Here is a 12,973-nt window from a genome sequence, read left to right as displayed (position 1 = left end):
GCACCCTCCTGTAATAATTCTGATGATCCCCTGCCTCCTCTTCCCTCAGCACATCCACCTTTGCTTCAGTTCATGCAGCACCATAACCTTTGCATAACCCAAAGGAGGCAGTGGGAAAGAACCACGAGGAAGCAGGAAGCTAGACGGGCTCTTCTGTTCATAAGCAGCACAGGTTTATGCCAAAGTTACCACACAAAGGTTGCATTAGGGTTTTTAAGATCACCTGCTGTAGGTTCACTCATAGGCTGTCCCTCTTACAGCGAGTTACCTTCAAGCTTTAGCTGTCTCCTTCATTCACTGAAAACATATCTACTTTCACCATATAACTTGTCTCCTTGTTTCCTTATTCTGGCCCAAACTCCTTTAGGCATCCTAAGGTCAGGCTTTAAAGGCTTCACCAAAATCCATCTCTGGGTCCTGGGAGCTTTCTTATTGGGAAACTAGTGCAGACTTCTATCTCTTTACACTAAGAATGCAGGACACAGCAGAGGCGACACATTTCTTAACACATAAGCACATAGCTAAAATATAGTGCAAGGCAGTCGAGCATACAGAGAGTTTACAGTATTAAAACAGACTTCATAAATTCAACCTAGACTCAACCTAGACTCAACTCCACAAACTCCATCTAGTCAAGAGTGCAAAATGAAGATATCTAATATCACGACAAAGAAGCCCAGCTGATTATCTCTGGATGCAGTGGAGACCGGGCTGGTGAAGAGAGGAACTGGCAGCATAATGAGCTTGTTACAAGAGTTTTCTAAGGGGAAAAAAACCACCGAAGAAAAACCAAAAGCATTTGGCATTTCAAAACACACTTGCTAAAGGGTATGTTTGGCACCATCAAGAAACTGCCAAGGGGAAAGCTTTGAAAGTGTAATAAAATAATATCTGCAAGTGTAATAAAACAATATAACAGAGCTTCAGAGACATGAAAACATTACACCCTGGCACCAAACCATTTTTAATACTCTTCATGCAAAGACAGCATGCTCATGGCTAAATTCCATGGTAACTTAACACAGAAAGATTAGTCATTTCTTCCTCCTCTACCCACAAGATGTATCACCATATCTAGGAATAATGGTAAGATGGTAAGATTAACACTTATTAAAAGTAAGACTTTCTAAAAAAATTATTTTATGCTTTCTCAAAAGTGCTGCACTGCCTGGGCTTACTATATATTGAATGACCTTGAAATCGTCTGACTCACGGGCAGTTTCCAGCTACAATCTAAACAGCCATCTTAAATCTTATACATTGTCATGTTCTTATTGCACTTTTGTACCATGTAAGGATTTTCACATAAATTATACAGGAAATGAAGCAAAATGTAATTACAGAGTCCAACAGCTCCAAGGCAGATAGATAGCACAAGGCAGGGACCGCAGTTCAACAGTCAGCTTTCAATAAATGTCACCTAGTAGAAAGAACCTAAATGAAACGTATATCACTAAGCCACCCAGTTCTAAATTATGCTGTTACCTCACCGTGCGAATAAAGAGTTATAAGGTTATAGCAATCTCAGCCAGCCTTTAAGCAGATTTCTCAGAGGGACTGTCATTCTGTACTTTTACACACCACCATTTGGACTTTAACATATATCAGAAAATTCTATTTTAATGTATTAAATTGAGCTATTTCAATGCAAACATTTCGACTTAAGTTAACCCAGACATTTAATCTTCTATTAACACTATCAGTTTTTCAACATAACAAATTTTCTCATAATAGTCTTTCAGAATCTAAAGGAAAGGACAGCTACAGAGCTTTTGAGTATTCTGAAGAGATGAGTTATAATCAATCTGAAGAGAGGAATGCTACAATGATGAATAAAATCACATTTTTGGCATTGAAGAACTTCCAATTAATTCATGCCTATTTTACTTGCTACATGGTCCTCAACCCTGATTAATTTTAAAATATTTATTAGGGAATGGCAATATTTTAAATAAATTAACAAAGGCTAGCAATTGATTCTATATACATTTTGAATGAGAAAAATATTTGAGCATAGCAGTACATAATTTTGTGTTTATCACCTGTCTCTCTCTGTTGGCAGTAGAATTGTCAGCATTGACTTCAGTGGGTGGTAAGTCAGACCCACAGTCTTTGCCTTAAATATGCAYAGACTATCTTTTAGAAGATTGCAGAACACCACCACATCTTCCAGGGAAGAGACTTTCTCAACTCATTAGTACAGAATAAGGATCTTGTGATGTGAGGGCTTTTGGGTATCTTGCTGTATGTGTGTGCGCGTTATCCTAAAGGCTTTATAAAATCAAAGGCTTTATAAAATCAATGCAAAAGAGCAAAATATACTACACTAAGGAAAAACTAAGCTGTAATATCTCTATATTTCAAGCAGGCTTTTCCTCCAAAGAGCTCCTGATAAAAACATCAAAGCTTTTGCTTTGCTACTGAATTGGATGTTTACTCTGCTACTGAATTGGATGTTATCGTCTAGATTATGGAGGGGGAGGATCTGTGCCCCAGAAGTCAGAAGATAATCCCCACATTGTACAAGCAGTGTAGGGACTTTCTCTGGCACCATGATCACCATGATCATGGTCTCCTTACAACCACCACCCATTAAACACATGCTATTTTTCTCAAATTTATTATTTTCACTTGTTATCGTGGTATTTTTACCATTTTATGCTTAGTAGGTAAAATGTTTGAGAAAGCTCCTTCATGGAACTTCCAATATGGACTTAGCTAAATAACCTAAGATTTCATACGTGCCGTAAGGATTCATATGGGCAGTTCATGCCTTGATAATAGGATTGTGGATCACAACCTGTCATTAATATTTAGTTCTTTGTTAGTATTGTTCAATTAAATTAGGCAGATGAGCTTCCATGTTTTGCTCCCCTTTCTCTTCTTTTCCCATTCACGGTGCAACTGTGAAGTTCTCTTGTGTTTAGAAAAGTAATTTTCACAAAATTAAAAAAGAAAACAAAAAATCCTCTGTTGTCAAGGTTTTAAGATACCTGTTTTTTTTCATAATTTAGAAATATATCCAAGGTGAAATCTAAACACAGAAATTGTATCCACAGTATTAAAGTAATTGCTTTCAGGATTAAATAGGTGTGATCCCTTCTGAGCATAATCCTTATAACTAACTTAATTGCAACTAACAGGGATTTAATTTAATTAGGTAACTGGTTTAAATACCCAAGGAATTAAGCTGAACCAACTTGGAGAAATAAACAAAAAAGATTTTCCTCTGAGGCTTCCTTTCCAGTATCACACAATCTTCTGCCATCCTGAACACAGATGTTCTCTTAAAGTCTGCACCACTGCCAAAAGCTCTTTGTCTTCACACAGGACTTACTTGTTAAATAACGTTCCTGCATCTGCTGCTGCTTTAGTCCTTCCCTTCAAGCAGACCCATGTCAAGTGCTTCACAAAACAGTCCCAGAAGACAGCAAAACAAAGAATGTACTTCTGCAGGTAGAAGTATAGTGAGGAAATAGGGTGAAAATTCTATGTTGCTTTTATTTTGAAAAATATATGCATATATGGGTGGATCAGATTTATCCAGGAATGACAAATAGGCCAAAAAACTATTCATCTTAATATGACAGTAGGCTTAGAGTGCAATCATAAGGTCAGATAGTTTCATAAACTGRAATCTGTTGATCTGAATGAAATACATTTGTAGTTAAGTTCAAAGGACCCACTTTCCAGAGGAGAAACTCCACACACAGACTTCTCATTGCACATATATACATAAATCCTCATATAAAGAATGTTAGTTCTGAGAGAACTTAATATCTCATTTTGTTCACTAGAGGATTCTGGCACAGTCAGCAAACTCTTCTGACCATGTTTCCTTGTACAGAAAGCTCCACCATGTGGTGAAGTTGCTTCCTTGTACATTTGCTTATCATTATAGATAACTGATGCCTTTAGTAAGTGTGCTTTATCTTAATTACATTTAGGAAAGCTCTTGGGGGAAAGAAAATGAAACACTGAAAAGATGTTTTCAACATCATCACTGAAAAGATGTTTTCAACAAGGAAACAGGTGGATAGTTCATTAGGACATCTATCAACCGAGACCTTTCTTTCCAAATACCACAATTCCATCTAGAAACCTTACTTAAATATTTTCTCTGACTATTTGAACATCAGTACCACCATTATAGCTCTTGAATTAGCAATTGGTACAGTTTGGGACTCTCTAGTTGTGCAATCCATAGAAATAGCAATAAATTTTGCTCATCCCAAATTTTTGACMTTATTTCTTATTGTAACTTGCTCATAGCAGACTTTCAACCAGACAATTCTAGCTGGTAAACTCTAGCTGGGTATACGTTGTTTAACTAAACAGCGGGAAACCAAAAGTAGCCTAAGACTTTTAAATTCATAGCAGACTCAAATGGAAGTCTAGCAACRATCGAGTCCCCTTTTGAAATCCAGATCATTGTCTAAAGCTCAAGATCACTTTTCAATCATTAATGAGAAATGGTGAGGGGAAAAGGAAATAAAGAGAGATCGACCCTCTTGGATTCTCAGATGTACGGGCTGCACTGCTTTCTCTTCTAGGTTCTTCTTTCTTCTTTTATATCGATATTGGAAACACTAAGAATAAAATGATTCTTACCTTTCCCCTTTTTGCTGAAGTCTTCTGTAAGCTTTTCAAGCACTGCTCCTTCAGTAGAGCATAAATATTCAATGCCACATTAAGTGCTTAATATCTGCAGATGGGTAGAGTTTTGAGAGAGCATTATCGTTATTACCATTTATCAAGATGAAACCTAAGTGACAGGATATTGAGGCTCTGACTCAAAGCCTACTGAAATTTTTGGCAATTTTTCCAGTGCTTTCTAAGAGCTTTGAATAACACACTAGTGAGACAGGACTCCCACCATGAAGCACTGCAGAATGTTTTTGTGCATTCCAATAGGACAAGATTCCACCTTCCGTTGATCACTGCTGTCCTGGGGCTGCCCAAAAGCTGGAACGGGAACAAGAAGCTGCTGGAACAGGGCCTTCTTCAAAGTCTGATTTTGCAGCATGTCACCTAGAGCCAGTGCATACGCATTTACCAAAACAAAACAAATTGCAGGAAACCTTAATATTGAAAGGATAAAGCTCTCATAAAAAGGAGATGTTTTTGATGCCAAAAATTGGTGTCTGCTTCAGGTGATGACTGCACATACCATGTTTCCTAGAAATGTGTAAAGTGATTACTGTCCAAGCGTCATAGAAAAAAATTCTCCTCATAACGAGGAGTACCAGAAATCAACATTTTGTAAGTGATAGAGCATAAGARGCCTGTAGTGCAGACCTGTTATGTGAAACGTTCATGAGATTTTTGGAAGATGGTATATGACACTTATATCGGGTACTACAGTAATGTCCATCAGAACTGACTTCTCAGGCTAGTGTTTAATCCACTGTCCACCTTCTATGGMAAGTCTCTCTGAAATAAAACTAAGAGGGTGATGCATACAATACTGAGCACTCCTCCCAGACACACAAACTAGACAACTTCAGTAAAATATAAGCTTCTAAGAACCAGGTCCAGACATTTAAGCTCCTCTGTTTAAGAGCAAGAGTCTAATCTGATTCTGCTGTAATCTGATTTGTAATTTGTAACATGACCTAATAATGAAGAAACCAGATCAATGAGATTAGGAACCTGCACTTGCAAGAGAAAAGAGCCAACAGACATACACAGAGACAACAGAGACAAAACAACTGGAATCTGAGAGGGCTGCAGCAAAAACAGTAAGATTTCATCATTTGAGATGACATGTAATAATCTCCTAAAACATTTAACATTAATGTGATTTTCTATAGATAATTAGAAACCAAAACTCCATGAAAGGGAAAGGTTCAGGTCACTGTATCACAAATCCCCATTTTGGATGATGAAAATTCTTGCGCCTCCACTTCGGATAAGCAATATTCTTACTCTGACCAGGCCAGCACCTAGCAGGAAATTCACGAATGGGAAGAAAAGCCATAAAAACAGTGATATTCAGGGTTGTGAATGCAATTCTTCAGTCAGGTTAACAGTGTCTGACTACCCTTCYGACCTGAGCTGCCAAAGAAACACTTCACTAGAAACAGAAGGGAAGCATGAACAGGAGTTTGAACACTGCAGCGAAGCGCTGACTGCAGCGCTGCACAGGCACCAAGCACAGGCATCTTCAGAAGGCAGTAAAATCCTGAAAAAGCACTCATTACTCGTGAGAGAGCTCCATCTGCACCTCCATTGCTTTATCATGTTACCATGTCAATCAGACAAATCAAACAGACAAATCATTTATCGAATCCACAACGAGCAAAGAAAAATCAGTGCTATTTCAAGTGAAGAGAGCATCCTTGTCCTTGATGCTTCTTCAGGGAAAATTTGGTTTAAAGACAAAGGAAATTGTCTGCTATTATCCACAATCCCTATTTACTGATATGTGCCAGCCCTAAGACACTAGTGACACGGACACAGTAAAAGCTCTCTGGAGTAAAGTAAAATTTATAAATGGAGATTTTACCACCAAGGCTACATGCTGCTTACTAGCTGAATTCCCCTCTCCCAGGGAACATGCCCAGAGTCCCCGCGAGGTGGCTGCAGAGACTGCTGCTTGGAGCCGTGCGTGGGCTCGGATGAGTCCTGCGCCTCCAGCTGCCCTCCCTGCAGCTGCCCACTCCCTCCTAATACCATCAGCTACAAGCCAAGTTCTGCCTTGTCCCATCTGAATCCTATCCTAGCTTTATCATGGGCCACACGACACGACTTTGTCCCAGAGAGATTGTGCCAGCTAAATCTCTAGCTGTAATTTGCTGAGGTCTAAAGGACAAAACATTGATTTTGGCCTAGGAACCTCTTTTTAAGATAGATACAGTTGCAGCCAGGATCTCTTTTCCCCACACCTATATCTAATTGGAAAGTCCTATACAAAAAAGCCAACAGAAGACTTCTCCCAGATGCATCTCTATCCCTCTTGGTCGAAATTTATCTCTTACTGGGTTTCTCAGTCATTTAAAATTCTTATAGTTACTCAAATTTATTTCCTATCTCTATATTGAAGGGATTTTTATCTCAATATTAAACCCAAGTCAGACTTACCTATCTACCCAGAAAGGGTTTAGGCTTGATTACCAGATTCACATCACCGTCTTACCATGCATTCACTTTCAGACTGATTTGTCCAACAGGCTGGTGCCTGCCTGAGCCATAACCTCAGCAGAGCCAGATACTGTTGTTAGCTTTACTTCTCACATAGAACTAAAGAGCAACCCTAATCTCATCCTCTAAACGTGCTCACCTCCCCAAATTAGTCATAAAATCTACTCTTGCACACACACGCTTGATACCTTTACTTTTTTACAGCCCTCTTCCTGTCCCAATAGTGAATAAAATAATAAAATTATGCAGTACCCAACTTCCACGCACCTACTTCATCAGAGAAAAAAAAAAAAAAAAAAACAGACAAAACAGCTCTTCAACATGAATCAAACTTCACGGCCTGATCTAAACCTAGTCCCTTAATTTTCATGATTACAGGATATGCAAAGTAACGTGAGTCATATAGATATCTGTTCTGATAAGGCCGTAAGACTTTGTTCTCCAAGCCCTGAACGTGCACATTTAACCTTCTGAAATCAATTTATAGTCATTACTAGCTGTTGTTTCATGTTTGTGGATTTGGGGCTGGGCTCTTATTGAAGAGATGATTGATTAATTACAACAATGCAGCAATCTCATTTAGCTAGGAGACATTTCTAGAGTTTAATTTTCTAACTGAAAAAGCAACCATAAAGGTATATGAAAATTACATAACCTTGAAATTCTAAAGCTTTTCATGAGAATCTGCATTTAAATAACTCTCTCATTTGCCTTTTAAAAAATACTTTAGATCACTGAGTCACTGAAACTAGACACATGTATAACTTTTTCCCTATTCTCAATCAGATCTTCTTGTAGCCTGATTTTAATTTACAACCTTTGAAAAGGGAATGAATTGTATCACTCTGAGCTAATACTATATACTATAAGTCAAAGTCCTAGACATAAGAGAGAGATGCTGAACCAGACAAAACTATTTACTTTAGAAATATTTCACTACTAAAACAGAAAGCTTCCTTCCATAGGAAGCTGATACATTACTGAAATTTCTCACTAAGTAAAAAAATAGTCTTTCAAATCAGTATTTTGAAATTAAATTAAATTCTGACAATTTGGAGAAAAAAATTACTTTCTTTAGTTAAGAGCTTCACTTCTACCTCAAGAACCTCTGTCTCTGGGCAGTTCTGGTAGCTCTGCCGCGAGGCTGAGGAAGAAGAGAAGAGCCATACAACAATTATTTCCTATTAATGCTGCTTAACTCAGAAATCAACATCTAGCTGTTGCCCTACATGGGTTTTTGCAGATCTGTGGACGAGTAGCAGTGCCTTGAAGGTGGCCAACGCATTCTTGGATGATTACAGAAATATCTGAATATGAAAGTGAGGCACAGCGCAGCCCTTATTTGGCTAATTAAGCAGAAAACCAATATTAACAGCTTTGAGAAAATCCAAGGCAAATGTAAGCATCTGGTATTTTCTACTTATCTCTTAACTTGGGCTTTCTTGGCATATGAGCTGTTTTTTGGCCGTTCGCCACTACAAGCAGAGAGCTTGTCTTATAGGAGAAGTCAACAAGAGGCCTCACTTTCCCATCATTCGTTCTCTCTCCTCTCCAAAAAGCAGTGATAAGGCCAATGCAATCTCTTGTTGCATCCCAGGCATAGCAAGATATGTGACTATCTCCTAAAGAATGAGTAGCACACACAGTTGCAATATTTTTGACATACTTTCCCTACACACCGAGTGCCTTGGGGATTCTTGATGGTCCTTTTGGCAACTTCCCTTCTTGCTGTCCCTCACTACAAATGATGGGCTGCGTTCCTTGCCACTCAGAGAGGCATTTGCGGAAAAAATAGCCAAGACAAGATTGCCAACAAATCAGACAAGAAGGAAAAAAGCCTCAAACTTTCCTCCTCCTCAAATATTTTCATATATCTACATTCTGCCACAACTATATGTTCCCACATTTACCATAGGCTGCAAACATTACTGAAAAAGGAAAATTTCATGGTACTAATCCTCAGAATGACAGTGCTTAAAAAACATTCACTCTCTCCACTCAGCCTGTTTCATTTCATTCTCTCAGGAACCCAAGTATACAATAGCTGCTGCTCAAAATAATTAAAAACTGTGATTTTTTGCACAGATTGAATACAGGTTTTGCCCACACTCCCTCTAAACAGCTCCAGCTTTGGTTTAAACACAGCTACAGTAAAGTGTAGTTGGAGARTCTCGTATATAACACCAGAACAAGAAATCACCGCAATATAAATTACAATTTGATCTCCAACATAAGCATTTTAACAGGGCATGATTCAGAAAAGTTTTTAAGCAAACAGTTAGGTCCCATTGATTTAAGTGGGGTTTAAGTACATATTAAATACTTAGTTGAATTAGGGCCTTACTGTGAAGGGACTTTTAGAACAAGGAAAGCATGATAGGCTTTGGGGATCTTTACTTATAGTTGAGACATTTAACTTAGCAAATTTGGCTTAGGGAACTTGTAAAATGCCAAAGGAGCCAAGGAGAGACTGCAAGAACAGTTGGCTGCTGGAGGTCAATTCAGGATATTGCAATATACCAATATGGGATGGATTTAGTTTATAAAATACTTTTTATATACATATATAAATTGCAATATATAACTTATAATTAAGGTGTGTCACTTAATGCATCATTTAGAGCTTTGTTTTACATACTGATTGATGCTGCCACCAGATTTCTAGTCCTCTCCTTTACTCCTCTCCCGTTCTTCCCTCCCACTTTTAACCCCAACCTTCTGGTTACAGGGTAAGGAGGAGGCTTATGGCATTCGCTGCCTGTCAGTCAGCTCGAGCTGCACAACCAGCAACAAGAAAGCAAAGAGCACCAAGTGCCTCGTCCAGTGACACGATGATGTGGCCCTCCAAGCAGGGCTCAAACTGACATTTAATATCAGCTAAGATGATATAATTTCTCTTGTAGGTGCTCTGGACTGATATCAAAACTATGTTTAGTCCCTACATAATTTCCTAAATACTGTAGCTGTCACACACACACACACAAAAAAAAAAAAAAAAAAAAAAAAAAAAAAAAAAAAAGCATGGAACGGCTTTTAATTATTTCCTTATCTTTTCCTTCGCTCCAGGTATTATATAAATTATCTAATTCTACTGACATGATTGCAGATGGTTGAATTATTTCCATTAATCTTGCAGAGTAGGAGCTAGCTTTTGAGGACATGAATAATGCTTGTTGTCAGCTTTTCTTTGTGGGACCAAGCCTATTTTCAGGGCAGTCTGGGAAGCTTGGTTCCCTAGGCCTAAGAATAGCCCAGCAGGAAACAGAACTTTACATCATGTCCAAGCACTGCAGCTTGTAGTAAAATCAAAACTCAAGGGATTAGATTTTATAATTTAACCAAGTCACATTTTCAAACAGATTATTTTTAAGGGTTTTTTTTAGTATTACATTCTGAAGCTTATTAGAAAACCTCTTTATTGATGCTAGCTTCATGACAGGCCCAAATTAAAACATGACCAAATTTTAAAAAACTAAAAAAAAACTCTTTTATTTCTTACATTTTCTGACTCCTACCATTGCCTTTTCAGAACACTGTTTAATTTCATGACAAATGCATGACTCCATCCACAATGCAGCTACTATAATCAACCTATATACATTTACTAACCCAACTCAAAAAGTGTCTCTCTAAAACAGTGCACGACCAATTCAACTACATATTGAAATGAAACCTTGGTATTATTGCCAACATGTCTGGTAAATTTGCCAAGTAWGCTGCATTAACTGGTGAAAACGCTGCCCTTTACATGGGAACATGTAGATGAGCACCCAGGATGCAGAGCAGACAAATGTTCAACCCAACTTGCTCTCGCCCAAGTGGGAGCAGAGCACTCTAATTACAGGCCAGGGAATTGCTTTGGATTTCTTAGCACTGTATTAATCCCAGCTTGAAATTTAGGACACAACAGTCTTTGAACTGTGCCAAATGTGTTTGCAGCGATTAGCAGATAAATTAGAAAAATACTCAACCTACTAAAATGAACATACTCAGGATGTAATTGGATAGGGAATTAAATCTTTTGCTTAACACTGATTAAAACAAGTAACATAGCATGATGGTTCATGCTCTGAAGAAGTATATGCCTGACATATAATATACTGTGTCAGAAAACAAAACAGAGTTGTAGATTTTTTTTTAAGCAACATCACTGATTTAAATGAAAATGGATTTAAATGAAAATCAGCCTAGCAGACATATAATATAGTATACTAATATGGCAAYGCTAATTCACTAGCTAAACAATCAGACCAACACCAGTAAAACCCAAAATATAATACATGAATATCAGTCTCCTTTATTCCCCTACAACTGAAAAAGAAACAAAGATCCCAAACATACCAAAGCTTAGGATAAATTCTGCATTGAACTGTGACTGCTGTGACTGTTACTACTTTATAGTAGCTTACATAAAGGTCATCCCCAATTACAACCGAATGGATTACTATATGTAATCAGTTATAGTGACATCCACATTGACAGGACAATTCTGAAGCAGGGCAGAAGAGGGGGGAACTGGTGGGAGCCCTTTTCTTTTCCACAAGAAAAAAAAATCGATTAGTATTTACAGCCCAGGATTTGTGTCCTTAACAGGAAAGCAAAAAAAATGCACAGCACCAGCACTCATCTCAGGGTTTGCTAATCACAAACTAAATCTAAATCTATTTTTTTTTTTTTCGGTGATCATGAAAAATGATTTACAATTTAGGATGACTGTCAGCATCTCTCATCAAGGGAGGGTGAAGTCTGGGGCTGTCTAGATGTTTGGAGGACTGATGAGCCACGGCCGATTGCACTTGGCTTGAATCCTTCCAAAAGGCTGTGAAAATGCAAACCCACCAAGTTTCCCAYTGCCTCCTACCCTCTGCCTCATTACAGGGCTGCTGGGGCTATCAATAACCAACTGAAACAGCAGTCATTGGATATGCCTGTTTTTCCAAGGCTGCAGGACTACTTAGATACTCAAGTTAACAYTACCCAGGTCTGCTTAAGCCTTTGGAAGCCATCCAGCAGCTGTGAGAGAGAGATCAGGAAAGACTAATTTTACTAATCTCTTGGGTAAAATACCCTGTTTTTAGGGCAAAATTAGCACATTGACCCCATATTGGTAAAATTAGGCTGGTTCTGATACCAGAGCTATTTTAACAGAAGGAATGGACTCCATTATAACTTTTAGTGAAGACGGACTGATTTTCTCATCTTGGTTTTGTGACTATGAGCTCAAAACTGTATTTATAGCTTCTACAGAAACATGTACAGGGAGTGTACAAGGCAGGAGCATCACCAAAGGTTCCTGACTAGTCACTCGAGTAAGGCATGGCATGAGTAGACAGAAGAGCACATTGCCTGGTGGACAACAATCCACACTCACCAAAATGTTTGTTGCTTTCCTAGACTAATAATACATCCACTGGGACTCTCCCAGTGATGAGTTTCTAAAGGAATGTGGTAAAAACCGAGCTTGGCCTGAAGAAATTATTGAAGAATCATCCCAAACAAGGGAGAAATTTACTGACGGGATCATCCAAAAGAGAATGGAAGGCTCTAAACAATGCAATTGATCTTGTTCATTTGTAACGTCTAGAGGATAAATCATCCCTCAGATGGAAACTAAACCCACAAGTAGGGAAAGTTATTTGGCAAATAAGCCATGATAAACCACAAAGAGTCATCACAACTTCAAAAGCAAAGCTATTTTCAGGCTGAAGAGATGGAGATTTTGAATTCTCAACTAAAGTATACAAATTCTTCTAAGAAATTCTTCTAGATCTCCTCGTATATGACTAAAAGCACAGACCTTCCAGCTAGTCCTGTCTCCCCAATGCCACTT

This window comes from Nothoprocta perdicaria, unplaced genomic scaffold (assembly GCF_003342845.1).
Source record: "Nothoprocta perdicaria isolate Ctin4 unplaced genomic scaffold, notPer1 scaffold_302, whole genome shotgun sequence".
In the NCBI taxonomy this organism is placed as follows: Eukaryota; Metazoa; Chordata; class Aves; order Tinamiformes; family Tinamidae; genus Nothoprocta; species Nothoprocta perdicaria.
This window is presented reverse-complemented; position numbering follows the sequence as displayed.